Source organism: Heterocephalus glaber, unplaced genomic scaffold (genome assembly GCF_053883595.1).
Source record: "Heterocephalus glaber isolate CG9 unplaced genomic scaffold, H.glaber_assembly_v1.0 deba00001004, whole genome shotgun sequence".
In the NCBI taxonomy this organism is placed as follows: Eukaryota; Metazoa; Chordata; class Mammalia; order Rodentia; family Bathyergidae; genus Heterocephalus; species Heterocephalus glaber.
In genome coordinates, this window is record NW_028258179.1 from 1,228,724 (window position 1) to 1,251,968 (window position 23,245).

Genomic DNA, 23,245 nt, shown 5'->3' on the forward strand with positions numbered 1-23,245 from the left:
TTTCTAAATTTCTAAAACATGTTAATAGACTAAGTTTTTATTATAAATGGTATATTTTAAAGTAAGGTTTAATATTCTCTGTATTTTACATCCGTAATCTATAGCTAAACTTTCCTATTTGCCTCCCAATTCTCCATTCCATTTAATTCAGTATCTGCATTGTAATGCTTATACACCAAGAGGACATGACAACATACCCTTTCCAATCCGCACTATTGATCAAAATAATACTCTGCTAAATGCTACATAAAATAGAAATCACCCCAATGAGTCTTCAAATATATTTGCTCACTTAACTATTTTGGTTTTTATGTTTGTCTTGGAATCCTCTTCCGTTTGTCTCAGTTGGTCCAATCCCACTGGAAAAAATATTTTGTGAGAAATAAAACACATTCACCTAACTTTTAATATGGTATATTGTAATAGTTGTTCTATAATAATTTTATTATTATTGTTAATTTCTTACTGTGCCTAATTTATAAGTTAAACTTTATACTGAATCTAAAACACTTCAGACTGCATCTTATACCTTTTCAGCCCTTGTAGAATGAGGGGTAACGCATCTGCTTTCGTTCCTGACTGGTTATTTGTGTCCTTTTATGTACAGTTGCATATATGTATTTATTTTTTCAGTCAGACAAATAAAAGTTTGCCAATTTTATTGATCTTTTCAAAGAAGAAACTTAATTTTCATTAATTGTCTCTATTTTTCTGTTATCTATTTCATTGACTTTCAGTATGATCACTATTTTCTCCCTTTTTTTGGTACAGGTTTAAGTTGCTTTTTCTTTAAAAACTTTTAAGCCTGGATTATTAAGACCCCTTTTCTTTTCTAATGTAGGTGCTTATAATAACAAGTAGTTTTCAGATCTGTGAAAGCTGCAACTCATAAATTTCAAATTTTTCATTCAGTTTGAAATACTGTCAAGCGCTTCTTGGCCTTTTGGCTAAGATCAAGTGAAATGTTACCTGATTTCCTTTACTTCTTTGGGCTATGAGTAATTTCCAAATATTTGGGGTTTTCAAACCTCTTTTTATTGTTGAGTCCTAATTTAATTCCATTGTATCCAGGGAATGTACTTTGTCTGAGTTGAGGCCTTTTAGAGACCTGTTTTATGCCTCACCAGATGGATTACCCTGGAGTACATACTCTTTAAAAAGAACACACGTTTCACTGTTACGAAGTACAGTGGTCTGCACTCATGTTGGGAGTGTTTTTTTTGTTTGTTTGTTTGATACCGGGGATCAAACTTGAGTCCTTGTGCTTGCGCAGCAGGCGGCAAAACCACTGAGCTAAATCCCTGGCCCAGGGAGTGTTTTTCAAGGCTTCCATACCCTTAGTTTTCTTTTTAGATGTCTTAGCCATTATTGAGAGTAGGGTATTGAAGCATTAAGCTATTAATATTTCTCTATTTTTCTGTTCAATCAATTTTTTTATTTGCAATTCTGGGGATGAAGCCCAGTGCTTCAGGCAGGTTATGCAAACACTCTCATCACTGAGCAACACCTCTAGCTCTTCAATTCCATGAAGTTTTTCTTTGTAAATTTAGGGTTACATTGTTGGGATACATATACATTCATCTTTTGACTCTCTTATCACTATAAAACATGTCTCTAGGAATATTTCCTGTCTTAAAGCTTATCCTGTCTGATATTAGTATTGTCACTAAAAATCTCCCATGGTTACTGCCTGCATAGCCAATCACTGGCAAGTCTTGTTGGTCTTATCACCATCACAATATACGATACAATCTTCACTTTTGTAGTTGTTACTCTTGCAGTGTTTAATATGCAAGCTTTTCCATAACAAGAAAACTATAAATTCTTTAATCACTTTTGTGCATTTTTGGTACAGTTTTGGGTATCACACCAATGAATATCTGATTCATTAAAAGCAATTAGAGATCAAAGCAAGTACAAACGCATTTGGCTGCAGGGTATTGTTTCCTGATGCCCTTTGACCCTCAGGTTAGATATCAGATGTACAGAATGATGCTTATCTACCTTTCTGTCTATCCTGGATTTGTGAAACCTACAAAGATTATTACCACAACTCCTGTTTCAATGCAAAGCATCACATTTTAGGAAGACTAGTTTAAATCAGATGCCTTAATCTTAGGAATTCCTGCCTCTCCTTCAAGCCTTTGATGAAATGTTTTAAAAATTATTTTAGAACATTAAATATATTACATATGATGTACAATGTGCATAGTGCTATCTCATGATTAAAGTGGGTACATACCTTTGAGCTTTTAGGAATCATTATTTTATCAGGAAATGTAACCATTACATGCCTTTTACAATTGAAGATTGAATGATTTCTACCTAGCACTTATTCTTTAGCATTTTAAAGACTTGTTCAGTGAAAGGAGTCTACTGACTGCCCCATTTGTTAATGTTTAAGACATGTGATTTTTATCTAGGTGGTATCTGACAATTTAGACAGGACTCCAACATAACATAATACGCACATTTCAAGAGGAACTTTAAAAATTCTAGTCTGCTCAAAAAATCATAGGGTAAAAGAACATTTAAAAAAATTTTTCTTGTCCTATTAAACACCTAAAATTTTCACTGATATTTAAAATAGAATGATTACCTAACTATATTTTTAATACCTATAGATAATTGCATTTTTACAAAATTATTGTATTGGTATTTCTGATTTGTGGTTTTCTTAAAATCACCTCTGTATTTGATATAAGGAGATGAAAAATGATGCAATTATTTAAAAAGGTGTAGGGGATAATAGAGAATAGAAGAGGATTAACGTTAATTGAATGGAAGCATATAACCATGGAATAGGATAAATGAGAACATTTTCCTTCTGAAAAATAAATTTATTTTTTTCATAGGAGTACCTATTTCTATAAGCAATTTACTTTGTTCCATTGTCCATTTGACTTTCCATTTCCAGGATTGAAGTTCTTCACTGTAAGTCTAAGTAGAGCGCACACACACACACACACACACACACACACAGGCACACACGGGTAATTTACATGGCTCACTTACTACACACCTGCAATTTGCTGATGCTCTTATTGTTATTTTAAAGTCTCATACACATGTATATACAGCTACAATTGAGCCAAATTTTCACTTAAATTTCAACTCCAAAACAAACATTTCTATGAAGACTTCTTGGGGCCAGGGATTTAGCTCAGTGGTTCTGGCGCCTATCTCTCAAGCGCAAGGTCCCGAGTTTGATCCCGGTACCAAAAAGAAAAAAGACTTCTTGCAGCACACAATGACAGAAGACAAACTTCTGATTTCGGCAGTTTTAAAATTTTTTTTAAATGTATAACTTTATTATCATTCACTAAACACGCACATATACAAAATTAAAATTATTCAAAGAAAAATAATACAAGGGAAAAAAACTGTAATAATCAAATATAGAACTCAACCAAAGCAAAACTGAAAAGTACTTAAACATTTCTCCATATAATTTAAGAAAACATCTCAAGCATTAACAAGACATCAGAGGATGTGATTTGTTTTAGAAAGATTTTCAAAACTAATATTGAACAAATAGTGGTCTGGAGAAAAAATTCTAACTAGTCTCCACATAGGCCAAATTTTTAAAAATTTCAATAGTCATATGACACGTGATGGAAATATAATCTGAGAAATAAGTTATTAGGCAATTTCATCCATGTGTACTGCAAAGTACCACACAGAGTGCCAACTTCTAAGTGCAAACTGAGAAGGTATACGTCAAACACCCGTGACGGCCCCTTGATATTATCCAAATACGCAGTTAAACACGAGATACCTGAGGCTACCACTGGCATAGCAGCACACTGTTTTACAGTAAACTCTTTTATGTAAGTAGGATTATGCGCTAAAGGATGAAAAGCACAGCATGTTATGATAAGTACCTACACCGGTAACAGGCATTTATCACACTATCGAGTGCTGTGTACTGTACATAGCTGTATGTGCTTCTTCTGGAAACATACCCTTCTCTCCTTTGATCTCAGTGACTCTTCCTTCCCAACCCACTGATGAGCTCCAGCCTAGTCTCTATCTGCATCTCTTCCTATAGTTTTAAACACAATCTATATATGGATTCTTTCCAGATTCCAGCCTGTGACTCTGATCTCTCCCCTTCGGCAGTTTTAATAGGCTAGCCAAACAGCCGCTGCAACTTCCAAGAAATAAAAAGCAGCATAAAATCATCCACATTCAGATCCCTCCCTGGAAAATGTGCATCTTTCCCTTAGTAGAATTTTTCATGCCAAAAAATGGTTTTTGCGCATCATGGCAAATAAATACAGCATTATATTTAACTTAATCTGACTCCTACCAATGAACACAAAATGTGTTCCAGAGTAAGAGAAGAAAAACTGCATGAGATGATCTACGGCTCAAAAGGGCAAACTGGCAAAGCAGCGCCCACTCGTTTAGCGGGCCCACTTTCTGGCGCCGGGATAAGCAGCTGCCTCGCGGCCCGCGGGGACTTTCGGAGGTGGATTTGTTCCTCCCACCACCGCCTCGCAGGCTCGAGGACGCGCCGCGGCCGGAACGCAGCCTCCCCGCCGTCGAGCCCGACAGAAGAGGTGGGCAAGGGGCTGGGCCCACTCGCCGCTCCTGCCCACGTCTGCCCCCCCCCCCCAAGGGCAAGGAGCTCCTTTGCTTCACACATTAGAGGTGGCCGATAGTTCTATCTGACAGCAATTGATGCCACTATCCGCGCTTCTAAAGGCGTTTGGAGGGTGGGTCGAGGACACGGGTCCTTGTCCTCTCCCCGTCGCGCCCTCGCGGCCCCCTCCGAACCGCCGTCGCAGCACGCGGGTACGGGAGCGCGGGCACGCACAATGCGCTTGCGCCAGAGCCCGCCGTCAGCTTCACAGCGCTCTCCCAGCCCCGCCCGGGAGCGTCGCTGGGCCTCCCGAGTTCCTTACACAGGCCCCGGCCCGGGGTGCGTCCGGGATCCACGTCCGTACGTGATGACGCACGCCTGTAGGAAGACGTGGGGACGCAGGCGGGCCATAGAGAGCGTGAGTTTCCGCGTTTGTTCAGCCCAGCTTGCGTAGTTGGTTCTGCCGGGTTTCTCGGCAGACTTGCGGGGCTGCGGGCTCCGGCAGCCTGGTGAGGCTGTGGATCCGCGGCCAGCGCCTGCCGGGGGACCTGCGCAGGGCGGTGCGCGCCGTTGGCACCCTCGGGGGGATCCGAGAGTGCGAGGGCGTCTTCTGGAACCTCTTCCCCGGGCGCTCGCCGCTGTTGCCAGCGTCGTTGTTGCTGGGGACCGACCTCGCAGGGACGAGGTGCCCCGGCGCCCAGAGGATGGGGTGGCTCTGAGGGAGTTTTGAAGGGTCCTTTCGAAAGCAGGAAGTTGACAGCGATGTTGCATCAGCGACACAACTTGCAGTCTCAAGCGCTGATGGGACAGTAACTTCTTAACAAGTGTGTGGCAAACCCAACCCTTGAACCCCAGAGTGGCGTTTCACTTAATAGGGAACGGGAAATCCACCTAAGTGAATTTGGCCCCTTTTTTGCTCATATCTTAAAAACCTTTGAATAGATTTTCCAAAAGCGGATCACAGGCTTATGTGTTTTTCCAAAGTGAGCATAAGCTCTTGAATTATCCAGGTGAATTATTGGGTAGTTATGATATTATTGGATAGTTAGGTTTCCCTTGTGGAGGCGTTTAGGGCCCTTACAGTACATTCAGTGGCACTAGACTTTTAAAAATTATTTGAAACTTCTTTTACGAAGTCTTCGTCTTATTTCTCACTTTTTCTTTTTTTTTTTCTTCCTCTAGTTCTAGTAAGCTTTATCTAGAGATCTGTCGTTTGCTGCTGACCAGGCATAGATTGTGAGAATGAATTATCTTTCAAAGGATGCTAGCAATGTAGTTATTCCTCAGTTGTTCAGGACTACTAGGATCAGCATTACCTGGTAACTTATTGGAATGCAAATTTTGGAAACATACCTAAGATTTACTGAATCAAAATATTTGAGCAAGTCTTCCAGTTGGTCCCAGTACACTTGGGTGGTAATGTTGAAAAGCTACTGTAGCCATAAAGAATACCCATTGTGCTGTCACAGATAATGAAATTTGAATTGAGGTGTAATAATAGAACCTTGGACTCACTTAAATGTTACTTTATGGGATTGTAAATATTCCAAGACTCAAGAAAATTTTTTAATACCAACACATACAAAACACTGAAGATGAGATGTTATAAGTAACTTGCTAGAACTTCATGAAATAAACATATAGATTGTGCTGGAAGCATTCTTTGTTAGGTTAGATGAATTTAGTGCCTAGGTATGAGCACTGCTGAGAGGATGTTATATCTCTTTACTTCCAGATTCAGTTGTATTCTAAATGGTCCAGTGTTGGATGCAGGGTCTGTTAGAAGTTATAGCCATGTGTACTAATACTAATGCTGTTGAGGCTGTAGTATTTTAAAAAATCATATTAGAATAGTAATCACGTCAGAATAGTTTTTAATTCTGGTCTTCTGGTTCCTTCAGCTAAGTTATACCTACTTTACTGAGGAGGATTTAGTCATGTCTAGAAGTAAGTGTTAGCGTGCTCGCTTCGGCAGCACATATACTAGAAGTAAGTGCTAGCTTTAGAGATGAGAAACATTGTCAGAGCAGTGACTGCAAGCAAAAGCCACGACTGACAGTGATTCTACCTTCCTTATGCCTGTGTCGTACAGCTCTGCCATAGCAAAACAGGCCCATATTTACTTTCCATACCTCCATTTTCTGGTAGGATCACAGGAGATAGACCCTCAACCTGCTGCTTTTTCAAACTGTTGGATGTGGTGTTTTCTTACAGCCGTTCCTTTTCCTTTTAAAGGGGCTGCTTTAGGGGTACTAAGAGAAATATTCAGGATCTGAAGCCACTGCCCTAAAGTCTAGCTTCACTGCAGTGCTGGAAAGGGTCAGTGCCAACCTGCAGCCTACGTATCGAATTACTTTGGAGAACACTGCTTCTAAGGCCACACGGGGCTCCTGGATATCGTGGGTGAGAGTTTTCAGGTAAACATGTCACTTCAGGTGTCAAGTTCTATAAATAATTTTGTTAACCTTCCTATTAAACACTATCTCATCATGAAACATTCGGGGTTTTTTTTCCATTTAGTTTATTGGTACATTTTAGGTATACAGTACAGTTACATTCATCAGTGGGATCTCGTACCTTTACATGATGTTGAAACATTCATTTTTTTGAAATCCATAAATATTTTTTTCTCCATTTAAAAAAAGGCAGATACATAGCAGTGGTTTTGAGTCTGGCAGAACTTTCTTTGAGTCCTGCCTCCCCTAAGTATTGATTGTGTTCAGTAGACAAATTAACATCTTCCCAGCTTTAATTTCCTCTGTAAAATAGGGGTCATAGGGTGCCTTCCTCAGATCATTGAAGTAGAATAGTGTGTAAAACATGTCAACCGTATGTTAGGCACAGAAGCTTAATAAATGTGGCCTTTTGGGGAGGGGAAGAAAGGGGAAAAGGAAAACCTTTGTCTCATCATTTCTTTATAATATATTTTATAAGTAAGGTAATTATTTGTACATAACTGCACTGCTTATGTGATAAAGGTGCTAGAGTGAATGGTTTCATATTCTTGTGAATCAGAGAAAGCAAATAATGGAGAAAAAAATGTTAATGTGTTAGAAAACTCTTCAATTTTATCTTAACAGAGAAACTTCTAGAAATTATTTTGTTAGTTTACTGGAAGATCAGGGGATACTAAATATTTGAGTATCTTTGGTGATTCTGCTGTAGGTGCCCTTAATGGGGACAGTAAGCTATATAATAGGAGATGCTGACTGTTACAGGAAATGGTACCTTAATTCAAAATGTACACTCAAGTATTAGAAAATGTCTGAAAGAGTTAATATTTTTTCCAATATGGGTGCTTAATGAGAGCAAACTAAAAACTTTTGAGTTCCATTTTTCTAAAAAAGTAATAAGAATCCTGTATATTTTTCTGTACATATTGCTATGAATATATGAACACAAAGTAGTTAGAACATTTATATTAAGTTATAATTTTGTTCACTTGGCGGTGTATTGTAATATGAGGATGGGAGCTAAGTGTAAAAGGAAATTATACATTTATGTAAAGTTACATATGTGCCTATATATATGTAAAATTTCTTTTAAAATGTTAAAAAGCCAGGCTTGGTGGTGCACACCTGTATTCTACATACTGTGGGAGGCTGAGGCAGGAGGATTGTGTATTCAGTTCCAGCTTGAATAACTTAGTTAGTGACTTGTTGAGATCCTGACTCAGAAGTAAAAAATGGAAAAGGGCTGGGGGTGTAGTTTGGTGTGAAGGCCCTGGGTTCTACCCCAGTACCTCAAAACAACCAGAAAAAACCTCAGCACTGTTTAAAAAGTAGAATCTGTGCTTTAAAAAGATAGATTTCCTTTAATGCTACAGTTACATCATTTAAGCAGTAGTCCTTGGTTTTTTGGGAGTTTTTTTTTCCTGAGCTGGCCTCTCTTCAGCAGAATCTTATTTGGAAAGTTCAGGATTGGAGAGGCTTTAAGATTAATGAGGTAGAAGGCCCAGGCTCTTGATCCAGGGCAGCCATAGTCCGAGGCAGAGGCAGGGTCAGGGAACCCAGGATTCCAGGGATCTGAGTGTGAAACCATCTGTGGGTTAGAAAACCTTAGGGCATAAGCTGTCCTTCAGAATTAACGACATGAAGAATTCTGGTGAGTGGGATTCACTAACCTGTACTGCAGTCAGATCCCAGGGTTTTCAGCAGAGCCCATCTATGTGTGGCTTCTCAGGCAGAGGCACGAGTGATTACTTTTTTAAATGCAGCCTTTAGCCTGACGTATATTGTACAAAAAAAGGATTCTGTACATATTTTTGACAAAATTAGCTTAAAAAGTCCCTCTAAAGTTGTGACAGCTGTATCACTATTGAAAGCTATTTAGTATTTTAACTATTGTTTAGCATGACAAATGACTTAGGGAAAAACAAGGAGTCAGGAAATACACATATGACTTGTGTTTACTATCCACTGTTTTTTGTTGTATGAAAGCAGCTGGTCTGCATTTATATAGTGAAGTGTTTTTTTAAGAGTTAATTCTTAGTTAATGAGCTTTCATAAGAAAAATAATCTCGAATGCTAAGTATTTGTTAGGTTGTTATTAATTGCGGGAGTAGTAATATTACATTGTCTTTTTTTCATCCATTGAGGGGTTCCTGGTGACAGCTGGAGGGTGGGGGAGGGGGAGTCACGTTCAGTCAACCAGCTGCCGTGTGCAGCATCATGATGGTGATATTTCAAAGCCAGTGGATAATTTTGGCTGTATTCAGAAAAGAAAATATATCAGATTTCTGGGATGCAATAGATGGTGTGCAAGGACCCTTTGGGATTTAGATGGTCGCCAACTAACAGTGTGTGCGTTCAGGTTTGCGTGTTGGTGTTATTTACAGTCTAGTTTCTTGGACTTTGTTGCATGCACATCATAATTACTAAGCAATAAAGTGTAGTTCCATGAGGGAAAAGGCTCATTACGGTAGGGAGAGGAAAGGAGAGTGAAAACAAACTTTGGTGATATGCTGTCTGCTTTCATATAAGATGTTATTTTATTTATTCTTCTCAGTGACTTGGAAGTAAGTGGATTGTCCCCCCGTCTGTGGATAAAGATATAGAAGCATTGCAGGAGTGATTATATGACTTGCCCAAGGCCACATACGAGTAAGTGGTGGCACCCAGATTTACCCCAGATCTTCTGACTTGAGCTCCAGGAATGTTGTCATGATACCAGCAGCTGATTTGCCACAGTGCTGACTTGCTTATGCATTTTAAATCCAAAATCCCAATATTGAGATACTAATGAATAAAATTTATACACATTACAGTTTTATATAAAATGTATGTGTGTGTATGTGTATGTGTGTCTGTGTGTTGGTAGCTGCATATAATTTTGCAGTTTTTCCTCGAGGAAAAAAGTCCCTTGGGCAACATTGAAAGAAATTGTGCCACCTCTTCTCATGTGACTAGTACTAGCAATTTTGGGGTTATGAGTGTTGCAGGGAATCAGTTGTGATTCCAAATTTGAACAAAGGTAGAAATATTGTACATACATCCTGTGCAGTCTCTTCCTTCACACCAACATATTAAAAGATACTCCTTTTTTTGTCTTTCAAGGCATGTTAATTTTATATTAATAAGGGACAGTTTTAGCTTTCTAAATTCTAGCCTGTAGCTATCACGTTCATCACATAATGACTGGAGATGAATCCTTGTATTTTCCTGAAATGATACTCTGTTGTTACTCTATTTTGGATGGTGATTCAAGAGTCAGCTTATCTTTTCATTGCCACAGACTGCCGGCAGTTGAATTTTCTTTTTCTTTTTCTCTCTTCACACCCCACATAAAACTTTGAAACTTATTTTTAATGTTTTTGGAACACTCCATGTACCTTGATACACAGTTTTAATACAAATATTCCTTGTTTAACGACCTGCCTGTTCAGTGACGTTCAGACGTTTGACTGAGGCACGCTGTTTGAACTTAGCACCTGCTGCTTGAATTTACAGCCTTTTTTTGGGTACTGTTCTGTACATCTTGCCTTTAGAGCCTTGATGTCTTTTTCTTTGTACAGTACACCTGGTTTGTACAGTACTGTAATGTTTGGTGATTGTACTGTACAGTACCATAGTTTTATGTTCTCATGTACATCATAGTACTGCATGTAAGAGTTATGCAAATAGAAGCCAAGTCATCAAGTTGGAGTTTCCTATGACTATTTCTTTGTTCTGAATATTGTAATATACATACTGTATACAATTCCTCAGTTAGTGACCAATTCATTTAACAACCTAATTGCAGAAATGGAACTCCGTCATTAAATGAGGAATGTTTGCATAGTTCTTTATCCCATGCTCATGCTCATCTTTGCTTCCCTTTCTAGGCTGTGGTTTCCTGAAAGGATAGTGTGTGTTTCTTAGTAGATGTTCAGACATTTGTTCAATGAAGGAATTCAGGCAGAGGTACAAAATCAAATGGATAATACTTATTGCTGTGGTTTCACATTATTGGTTTTCTTTTCTGTGTTCATGATTGGAGAAATGTGATGATCTATGTTTATAAATGAATTATATGATAGTGAAAGATGATGATGCACATCTCTCTTTAGGAAAGCATTCAGAACACTTTCATGTTTCTTCCTGAAGACCATGCTATTGAAGAGTTTGAAGAAGCCTCTTTGATTTTATTTCGGTTTTGATTGGATGAATGGTTGATTATCCTAAAGTTCTAGGCAGAGCCTTTCATTAAGTGACATTTTGTTAAATGTGTGTACTGGTCTTATTTTCAATGGTAAATAAAGGCAGGGAGTTTTAGCACAAAGTCTTTAGAAAAATCACTTCAGTAATTAGAAATACCCAAACCTTAACTTTGTGAAAACAGAAAACAAATTTCAGACTGTCTTTCCATTTGAGACACATTCTTTATCCAGTATCCAAGTACGTACACAAAGTATGTGACTTTGAGAAGACTTTTTTATGTAGAACTTGTTTTCATGTGACATCATTAGCTCTGTGTATTGCATTCAGTAGAAATGGGAATTGGTGTTACTTGAAATAAACTGAGATCTGTTTGTCAGCCCTTGCAAATGCCTAGTATTTGGGAGGTCTTTGATTACAAACAGCAGAAGCACAGTTATCTAATTTATCCAGGTAGCTTAGTTCACAACAAGAAATATATTAAAAGAATCAACAGAAAACCCAAATCACCAGACCTTCATAAGGGTCAGCAGCTAGTGAGTTCTTGGGTAGACTCGGTAGATCTGGAAAGCTCTTCAAGTTAATGCTCTGAGGATTATCTCTGAAAGTTGTTGGTCCCAGTATCGCTGCATAAATTCTAAATTCCAGGGAGAGTTATTCCAGCTTTGCTCACTACCACTTTGTACCCGAGCAGGAGAGGGAAACCCTTGATTGACAGCTCTGCCTTCCTCCCAATACCGTATGCTGTGAGAGCAGGGGATGCAGTCATGTTATTGAGAGAATAAGGTATTGATGCTAGTCAGGGAGAGGTCCCTAAGCTGTTTCCTGTCACCAAGTAATTTGTGGATGTCCCGTGTGCTTTGTGGAAACAACACAGCTTTGAAGCCCAGCGTGATTTTCCCCCTCAATTGACTAGTTCTTGTGCAGAGTGTTTCAGTGACATAAATAATTCACAAACAATTCTTACACAGGATTAAATGAGAGGTGGTGGCAGCAGCTATCACTTTTTCATTGACTTTAGTTAGACAGATCTGATGTGGAGCAAATATGAAAATGGAATTATTTAAACCCTCTTGAAGGGGGTGATCGTGGGTGCTTGCACTGCAGCTCCCTGTGTGCCTCCTGGCTTAGAAATGTAGGTCTGAAGGGTCGTCAGCCGGAAAACCTTAATGAGACCTCATTACACGAAAACCTGTGTCGAAGAGAGAGGGAACTGGCTTCTGATTGATACCAGAAATCACGAGTGGTGATGGTTCAGAATTGAGTTGGCACCGGTTCACCCCAGCTGAGGAGCAAAATTCAGAATTATATACAAAATCTAGTAGTTTCATCTTTTAGTTATTGTTATGTGTAAATATAATTAATCATTTCTTTGGAGACCATAACAGTTTTAAAAAAAGGAGAAAGTAAAACTTTGTCAGCTGACTTTTGAGATTTTTTTTTTAATCCCCCCAAATCAAGGCTCATTAAATTCTTAAATCTTCAGATGATCCTGGCAGAAACTGGTTTGAGATTTTATAATATAATTTATTTTAATTGAAAATCATTTCTGCTTTCATGTTCCTTTTACATACCTTATTTTATTGTTTAAAAAGTATATATAATTGAATGATATGATGCAGTTTAAAAAGTAGGATCACAGACCCAGGGATTTAGCTCAGTAGCACTGCAACTGCCTCACAAGGGCAAGGTTCTGAGTTCGATCCCCAGTACCGCCAAAAAACTCGCCCAAAACAAAAAAAGTAGGATTATAGAAACTCCTAGAAAATGCCAATTGATTACAGTACTGTTATAAAAATCCACTTTAAAACTATTTAAAAATTTTCATCTTTGTCTATATGCACAAGAAACTGTCATCTCCCAATTTATGAATCCTCTATCTACCTGCCTACCCTACCTACCTGTCTTTCTCAGGGACCATACACTTAACTATACTGTCTTTTACTGCATGTGTTAGTATTGCTAGTCTTGTATTTTTGACAAAAGCATTGGGACATTTCTTTTCCCGGAGCCTGTTTATCCCCAGTTCCCTGACAACTTTTTATGTTCTCAGACTATTAAAATGTGATGTATTATCCATCATTTTGTGCTGCTTTTTGCTATGAATGTAGCAACAGCTCCTATATTGCTGCAGTGTGCCCTGTGAAGGCTTTTGTCCTTTATGTCTTAGAGCAGCCTGACACCCTTTCATGTTGAATTCAGCAAGATTGCTTTTCATTTAACAAAGCTGAATGTTGCTTTCTAGGTGAAAAATAATTAAATGGTTTTAAAGATATATTTGATTAACAGGAAGCTGCTCAGTGTAAATTAATTATAACTGTAATGATGTCATAGCCCTGTCTTTTGTTATTAACCAGGTAATTGACCAGAAGTTTAGAAGCTTATTGTAACTGACAGTTAGTAGTTTGACCTTGTATGCTGTCTAGAAATGGAACATGCACAATGAATGTAAATGCAGCTTGTTTATTGAGCTGCGTGTGTATCTGATCCTTAGTTCTTATTTTTATTCTTCCATTACTTTTTTGTTGAAATTGGTGGCAGGATTATATGCTCCAAGTGAATATTAACACTTATGTATTCTACTAAAAGCACTTGGCCAAACACAAATATCTTGTCTATGTCCTTGGATAGCTATAATCAGACATGAAAACTTGGCACATTTAGGACATACAGTCCAGTAAGCAAATACCAAATTAAATGAATTTTTAAAAAAAGAAGTCTAAATGAAAGAAGGGGAAGGTGAAACAACTTTTGATGGAGAAGTCCTAAAGGGGAAAAGTAGGGATATTTGATACTGATAATTTATTCCTTTTTATTGTAATTTGTCAAAGAAAGCTAAGAGCACGTGGTATTTTGAGTACTTGACTGACGAGAACCTCTGCCTTTGGTGAGTTTGGTTAAAGAATAGTGTAAGAAGAAGTTGTGTAATAATGGCTGCCAACCAGCAGTTCATAGGTGTTGGCCTGTCTTCCCTCTCATATGCTTTATGCTATCAATACAGTCAGCCCTGCTGGAATATGACACACACATTCCTAAAAGTCACTATACTCTGCAAAATCATTCCATAGAAACCATAGAGTTTTGTGACACATGGTGTTAGCACAACATTCAAAAAATTTTATCAGTGCCACATTACAGATGAGATAGGAACCTAATTAAACGGTGGCACAGTTTTACACATGTTCAGTGTTTAAGAAGTACATAAGCACTATAGTCAGTGTGGCTCTTTACTTTCAAAAAGTCCTGAACTTCTGAAAGTAGTCAGAAGGATTTAGCTTTCGAGTTATTGTCAGTGGCAGGAGGAGCTTTATCTGCAGTTGGACGGAGAGTTACAACTGCGGATTTGGATGGGAGTAGTTTATCATGTTCAAAAAAGTTGGGCTTTGAACATTACTTTGTTTTATTCTCCAATATAAATTTATAAATTGACTGTATCAAGAAAACAACTGATGTAGAGTAAAGCCCTTATGCAGTGGCCTTGGCTATATTTAAATATTTTCAAAATGCACGTGTCAGTTTTGGTATGTTTAATGAGAATCACTAGTGACCCTTCTTGGAAAAGAATATTCTTTGTGCTGAGATTATGTCCTTCCTATTACACTGGTGATTAAAGTATTAGACTTCCACTGTGAGCTCTGACATATAAAGAGTTTAGGAGTCATCACCCCTGTCCTCACAAGAAAAAAGATGAACAAACTGAAAATCAGCCAGTTTTCTTAGATCTGTCAGACAGTTGAAGTCACAGATCATTCTGGCCCTCTTGAAGTCTTGAAAGACTAGAAAGAATCACGACTGAGAACCATTTACCAGGAACTGAAGACACTGGAAGCAATAACTGGTAAAAAACTTAAATGGTGATTTTGATGAATTGCTGAAATCTAGGTGTAGACCAGCTTGAGAGTTAAAAACTTTCAGCCTCTTTGTAGACAAACGACCACAATTTCACTCTAAGAGCAGAGACTTGGGCTGAATTATGTTAGTTAAAATCTCTGCTCATCTATAAAATGAGTAATTATAGTATCTGTTTCAGGAGATGATGGAATGGAATGATCATACATGTAAAATTTGAGGGCAGCAATACCAAAGATTAACAAGTAGTATGTACAAGTTTGGCCTATACTTTGACTTTTCCTTTTTATCTGTATATTAGAATAATTAAACACCTGCACCAAAACGGGTATGTGTTTTTCAGTGGTTAAAACAATAGCTACTAGACTTAGACTTCCTGAGCTTTATGTGCTACAAAGCAACATCTCAACCTAAAAAAAATAGATTGTTCAGAAGGTCGATGATCTTGGGTAACCAGGATCACAAAGCCAGGACCTGAACCAGGACACCTAAGACCAGGAGAGCTTGCAGAAGCAGAGATGAATGCTACTTCTCTGGAGACAGTCACTCTGGTTCTTTATTACTGTCATTGCTTTTTTATGTAAGGTCTCCATGTTACTGGGGAGCCCCTGAACATGGCTCACACTACCAAGGCCTCATTTCCCTTATTTTATTATCTCTATGTAATTTAATTAAATTGATCTTAAATGGACACATCTTTTGTTGTTGTTCTGTTACTGTTATTGAAAGTAGTTCAGAGCATTTCCTGTCTGAAACTCCTTTCTGGTGTCTTGTGCCTGGGTCCGAAGCCAACGCATAGTTCCTTTGGATTTTTTAACCTCGAAACAAGTCCTCTGTAGAAAAGCTTGGTTTTTGTTGTGGTGTTGGGTTTTTGTTTGTTTGTTTGTTTGCTTTATTTTTTATTTCTTTAGGCCACTTTATCCTTCTCTTTAGTGGCAAGGCCAGATTAGAAGTTGAAGTCTTCTGTTTAACTTTGTTTCCTTTTGGCTCTGCCATATCCCTTACTAGGTAAAGTTGACCTAACCTTTCCCATAAACACTGTGATTCAGTCTTATTTGCTTACTGAGTTTTGTTGAATTTATAGGGTAGAACTGGTTATCAAGTCTTGAGAGTTTCTTTTGGCAGTTCCTTTTACCAGCTTGGACATATATTTCTGTGACTTAGAATACATAATCATATCATTTGACATTGTTTTCCCATATTTAAACTTCTCTTTTTGTAGCTACCACCTTTATTTTGTCTCAGTAATGTTTTGTGTTTGCAAAAATAAATTTTATAAAAATGCTTGGAATGTAATTCAAAATCAGGATTTGAATCCAGAGTTTCTGATGACTCCAGAATACCCAGTGTGATAGTATTAGGATGTGGAACAGCTAGTTCATGGGGGTGGGTCCTTTATGAATGATATTAGTACCCTTTGAAAAGGGCCCCCAGAGATCTCTTCTGCCCTTTTTTACTATATAAGGATGCAACAACAAAGATAACTGTCTGCAACCTGTAAAAGGACTCTTACCAGAATGTGACCATCTTGGCATGCTGATTTCAGATGTCCAGTCTCTAGGCTTGTGAAAACTTTCTGTTGTTTATAAGTCACCCAGTCTGTGGTACTTGGTTATAGTAGCCTGAACTAAGGCAATTGCCAAAAATTATATCTAACATAAAATTTCTTGCTCTACCTTCTTTTGGTAAGTTATTTTTCATAAGATCAAGACTTTTGCTTTTAGACGATGTTATGGTATCTCTGTGTCGCCCCTAAAGCCTCGGGTGGTCATAGGTGGGGCTTTTTGGAGGTGGCTGGGTCTCGGGTGTGTGTCGTTGGGATCAAGGATGTGATGCTCGGATTGTTTCATGGTGCTTGCTAGGATTAAGGCTGCCCCACCCTGAGTGTGAGTGCCGCCCACCCTAAGGGTGCGTAGCCTGGATAGGATATTAGGGACAGAAAGAGGGTTGCTGCCCACTGCTTGCTGCTTGCTGCCTTTCTGCCTTCTGCTTCCTCTGCAATGCCCCTCTCCATGCCACCCTGCCTGGGAGCCAGCCAACTACGAACTGAAACCTCTACAAACTGTGAGCCAAATAAACCTTTCCTCTTAACTTTGGGTGTTGGGTATTTTCTCTCAGCAATGAGAGAAGTAACTAAGGCAGATAATAAGCATTGAAATCTTTACACTTTCCATCATTTTTTCCCATTATGAAGTTCTAATTAAATTTTACACTATTATGAGTAAAAGCTGAGCAAAAACAAAACACTATTTTGATTCCTTTTAGTGCTTAATAATTCTCTCAATTTTATCCTCCAAGAAACAAGATTTTTTTAACCGCTTACAGGCTTTTGAGGCGTTTGTTGCATGATGTGTGACAACATAAGCCCCAATTTGGTGAAAATCCCCACAGTTCTGGTGAAACCATGGTGGAGGGAGCACACGTTCCTTTTTCAGTACAGGAAAGAAACCAAGGTGACAAGGCCCATCAGCTGGACTCAAATCCAGCTCTTCCCACAGCACAGGCCGTGCTGCTATCTGTCGAACCCTTTGATGTTCTGCCTTGGACTACTGCTGATGTGGAAATACAGAATGGAATTTGGCCTTCTTAAGGGATGAGTGGGCCAATTGCTAGGGCTTTGTGCAAGTAGAGGCAGTAGTAGTCCAAGTTGCAGTTGTAAGAGGCAGAACATCAAAGGGTTCGACAGATAGCAGCATGGCCTGTGCTGTGGGAAGAGCTGGATTTGAGTCCAGCTGATGGGCCTTGTCACCTTGGTTTCTTTCCTGTACTGAAAAAGGAATGCGTGCTCCCCCCACCATGGTTTCACCAGAACTGTGGGGATTTTCACCAAATTGGGGCTTATGTTTGAAACAGTGAACTGAAATCCAAGCTCCAAATAAAAGCTGGTGTGTATGAGTGTGTCTGTGTGTGAGTGTGTGTGTGTGTGTGTGAGAAATCCACCTTAGTGACATCTGGTGGTGGGAGAGCCCACATGACTGCCCATCTGTGAGGTGGCCTTGCTGATTAAGCACCGTGGACAGAGAAAGCCAAGTGCTGGCATTTCAGCATCCCCATGAAGTCTCCAGGGTTACTTCTCCTGTGTGCAGCTTTGTACATCATGCTTCGGAGTGGGTAGCAGGACAGTTAAGTGATTTTCTTGGAAAGTGCCGGGTAGCCCCTCTGGGACATTGGTGGCGAACCTGTGGCATGCATGCAGCTGTGGCTGTTTGTTATCCTTGAAAGGTTCACCATCGTTGCTTGAGGGGATAAAGTGAAACTAATGCTGTCCTCACAGGATTGTGAGAACTAAGTGAAACGAAGCAAATTGAACAGAACTCATTTTAAGCCCTAATTGCATATGTATTACTGGAAGGTGCATAAATGGTATAAGACCTTGGTTTTTGGGCCAAAGAGCTCGAGGTTAATCACATGATGATAACTAAGATTTAATTCAGCTGATACTTAACATAGTTCCTATTATGTTTCAGACGTCATTCCACGTATTTTTGCATACATTAATCAACAGTCCTATGTGTCAGATTTTGCTCTTAAATGTCTATTTTATAAATGAGGAAATTTAGGCATAACTTAAGAACTTACCAAGATCACAGAGCTCCTGAGTGATTGTCAGGATTTGAACCCAGGCCCTTTGGCTCCAGAGTTCATTCTGTTAACTGTGACATTACATTGAGACTTTTGGTGATAAAAGATAGAAAGCTACTTGATGGATTGCAGAGGAGGGGTAACATAATGAAATTAGATTTTGAGCAAATCAAGTCAGAGGTTGTGTAAGGAGATCGGGAAAGTGTGTGAGGTCCTTTGGTAAGGACCAAACCATAATACGTGTGGTTGCTAATGGTTGCTTGCTTGTCTGGACCATTTGTATGTTTGTTTAGTAGATTTACATCTTACTTTTCAGAGTTCATGTATCCTGCCCATGTTGCCTTCTATATGAATGATGTTGATACTTAAGGCAGGTTAGTGTGAAGGGCAGCTGGACCTGGCCCGCTAAGGGACGGGAAATTTTGTATTTGTATTCTCTGAGGAGATGGTGCCTGAGAGAAAAGGAAAGGAGGGAGTATGTATAACTTAAAATCTCTAGATCTTCTCATTTAGAATCAGGAAGATGTAGACAGGTGGTGTTAGATTTGAAGGTGTCAAGCTAGATAAGAGAGTTTCTCTTTCACCTTTATTTTATTTTCTTTCCTTTTCTGGGAGAGAGGCAGTACTGGGGATTGAGCCCAGGGCCTTCATGCTGAGCTACATCCCCAGTCCTCTTTTTAGTTTTTGAGACAACATCTTGCTAATTTGCCCAAGGTGGGCTTGAACTTTTGATTCTCATGTCTCAGCCTCCCAGAGTGCTTGGATTACTGGTGTGTTCCAACATGCTCAGCTAAGACAATTTCTTAATGTGGTTGTAATAATGAAGTATATGAGTTTGGAGAACCATTGTATTAAAAATCTCAGCAGCCTTCAGAAGGAGAAAATGCTCTTAATTCCCTATTTTTTTTTCCTGGAACATAGTTGAAGTTGTAGATAATTCCATGAATAGATACTGGAATGTAATTACTGAGAGTGTCACAATATTCATAAAGAGTAGATTCCCATTACCTTAATATAATTTGATTCCAGTTTTCATTTTTTATTCATGAAGTCAGTGTTCATTCATTTGATTGTCTTCATTTCTTTGTATCTCTCCTTTTAATGTGAAATAAAAAAGAGAGCACTACTCTGATTCCTTTTGATTTTATCATTAGTGTAGCTCAGAAGCCACTTACCAGATTTAGATGGCCAGAAAAAATTGTTATTTATGTGCAACTTGTCATCAAATGATTATGCTATCTGATGAAGATTCCACACAATACCCCCAGGACTCCCTATTTACTAAGTAATCAACTTAGGTAGACGATGCATTCTGGTAAATTGAACATGGTGTAATGATGTGGAGCTGCACCATCTGCTATTATATTTAATATTTAAGTATTAAGTTTTAAAAGCATAATTTACATGTTCATAAAACTGTTTTGTGTATAGCAAAGCTTTTTGAAGTGCATTTATGTATTTGAAAAGAGAAAACATTTATTTGCAAGTATTCAGATAATAAATTTTTGGTTTTCACTAAATGCGAATGCATTTTGTACTATACCATTTTTAAAATTTTCAAAAATATCTTGAAACATCTGTGTTTTGTAATTGGGATCTTTTGGGAACTGAACAAGTTAGTATCTTGTAAGAGAAATAAAATTATACCAAGAAGTTTTATTGGAAGAACAAGAGAATTTATTATTGTCCTGGATGAAAATTTTTTCCTTAATTGGCTCTACATTAGCAAATAGAGAAAATAGGTTTTGAGCTTGGACTTGAAAAGCCATGAATGAGAAGATTTCCGAGTCACAGGAGTAAGAACTGCTGCAGCTTAGTTATTCCTAGAGAAAGCAGACCGTATAAAGTGGAATAAAAGGAAAAGTGCACATAATGCTGTGTGTATATTTTGCCTGGGCTAATGTGCTATTTTTTATGCACTAATTTGTTGTTCTTACAATTCAAAAAGCAAAGAAAGTTTTTATATTTAGTATAAATATTTGCTTTTCTGTAGCATTTTTGCATTGCTTGCAGAATGAAGCATATTTAACCTCTGTTTCTTTCAAAATGATTTTACATTATTTATAGTTGAATGTGTTGGCCTAAACCATGGCCTGTTACTGAAATGCATTCACATTTCCTTTCAACACATCCTATCACAGGGGAATGGGAGTGCTAGTTTTTCCGATTAGCCAGATGGTTCCGCGTGGTTTTACCTTTCGGAAGCTTTCTCTCACTCAGAGCTTGTTCAATAGTTTCTTGAGAGAGAGGGTGAGGGAGGTGGGTGAGTATACCTTCTGATCTGTGTGCCTATGAATGTGTGTGTTTATCTTGCATTTCAATCAAAGTATTTAAGTATTTGCTCAGTATCATCAGCTGTTAAGGAGATAAATGCCACTTTACACTCACTAAGATGGCTCTAATAAAAAGATGGGTAAAACAAGTATTGTTAAAGATGAATGAAATCTGAACCTCATACACCACTAGGGGAAATGTAAAATGATACGGAAATTAGAAACACAATTTGTCACTTCCTCAAAAACTTAAACATAGAGTTACCATATGACCCAGTGACTCTACTCCTAAGTGTATATCCAAAAGATCTGAAAACATATGTTCATACAAAGAATCAAATATGAGTGTTCATAGGAGCATTATTCATTATAGCCAAAGGGTAGAAACCATTTTCCATCAACTGATAAATAAGTAAAGAGAATGTGGTATATCTACACTGTGATGTATTATTTGACTATGAAAAGAAAGGAAGTACTGATAATTGCTGACTACATGGATGAACTTTGAAAACATTATACTAAGGAAAAGAAGGCATACACAAAAGGCTATATATGTTGTATGATTTCATTTTTTTATTACTCCATGTTTGCAGTACATAATGATTACATTCCTCTTGGGGAGTTGGTACCTGCACATAAAACATCTCAGTTCTTTTTTCATCCCCTTCCTCTTCCCTTCCCCCTTCTTTCCCTTCCCTCCATCTTTTGATCCCCTTCCTATTTGAAAAAGATCTATCTCCCTACCCTTTATTTATATTTTGGGTTTCTCATATAAGAGAAATCATGCAATATTTAAGCTTATGTGTCTGACTTATTTCACTTAACATTATGGTCTCAAGGTGCATCCATTTTCCTACAGATGACTCAAATTTATCCTTTATGGCACAGTAGTACCTGCCATAGTATTATAAAAAAATTTGTGTATAAATAAATACCACGTTTTCTTTATCCATCTATTGAAGGACATATGGGCCATTTCCAAGATTTAGCTGTTATGAATTGTGCTGCTATGAACATGCATATGCCTGGATTTCTGTAATATGGTGTTCTTAACTCTTTTGGGATGATACCTGTAAGGGAAATAGCTGGGTCAAATAGAATTTCTAGTTTTAATATTTTGAGGAGTCTCCATATGATTTCCATAGTAGTTATAGTAGATTTCATTTATATGAAATGTTCAGATAGACAAATTCATAGAGATTAGTGGAAATCACAGTGGTAGTTGCCAGAGTCTGGAATAGAAGGGTGATTGCTAATGCATGTAAAATCTCTTTCTGAGGTCAAAAGAATTATGGAATTAATACTGGTAATAGTTGTACAACCTTGTGAATATACTGAATGGTATACTTTTAGACAGTGAATATTATAGTATGTTAATTATATCCCCATTTGCAAAACTCAGAGCTTAAGTACATGGAAAGACATATCAAGTCATAAGCCTAGGTGATAGTAGGCCTTTGATAAATACTTGCCATAAGACTTGAACAAATTTACACTTCCCTCTATAATTTTTGTGTGTGTGTGTGATGTACTGGGAATTGAACTCAAGACCTCAGGACCTTGTGCTTGCAAGGCAGATGCGGCACCACTGAGGTAAATCCCCGGCCCCACCTTCTATAATTTTTTGAGACTGTGTACTTAAAATATGTGAAACTGTTTTTGAAATTTCCCAAAGGTATGGAAATAGTGGTAATGACATAGCATTAATCTTTCTCAGTTATGCAGCAATAACCCTTGAGTTTTAAAGAACTCACACAATTTAAGACAATTTCAGTGAATAATTTCAGAATTTGTTGCACTTTAGTAATAGAAATGTCCCAGTCTTCACAGCGACATTTGTTTACTCCCATTATGACTTTGTAGTCTCTTTCTTGTGAAATTAATTTGGTATCAGACACCAAATTAGGAATAGAATTTATAGCTGGTATATATTCTTGCAATTTAATGCTCTCAATTCTTATTGAACATTTAAATCCAAAAATTGAGATGTATATTGCCATGGTAAATGATGACAATGAAATATTTTCTGCTTTGTAAGTAGAACTGAAAATCACTGTGATTAGTTTTTTTCCCCTTTTTACTCCTTTCTTTCCCCTTGAGACACATTGGTTTCCCAAGTTAGGAATTCAGTTTCTTTTGTTTATTCTAGCTGCTTAGTTTTTCTTATTACATACCTGTTTAATTTTTAATTTCTCATTAAAAGTAAATATGGTTAATTTTCCTATCAATATTTCAAGAAATCTTCCATTTTTCTCTGGTACAACCTTGATATAGTGTTGTCTAATGTGCATTACTACATAGTTGAAATGTTATTTTGT

The 23,245-nt window shown here is 37.9% G+C and overlaps 1 protein-coding gene across 12 annotated transcripts in view; it reads left to right on the forward strand.

Annotated features, from left to right (window-relative positions):
* Positions 1–4,831: 4,831 nt before the first annotated feature.
* The window catches only part of Rhbdd1 (rhomboid domain containing 1), a 132,224-nt gene continuing 113,810 nt past the window's right edge, over positions 4,832–23,245 (forward strand). For 4 of the 12 annotated variants that reach the window (XR_002390296.2, XR_015450538.1, XM_087209271.1 and 1 more), the window contains exons 1-2: positions 4,848–5,006; positions 6,824–7,005. The gene's annotated coding sequence lies outside the window, so the exon portion shown is untranslated. Of the gene's footprint in view, positions 5,413–6,823; positions 7,006–9,595; positions 9,691–23,245 lie in introns of all 12 variants that reach the window. The other 8 variants (XM_087209274.1, XM_013066759.3, XM_087209275.1 and 5 more) reach the window with 6 other exon arrangements.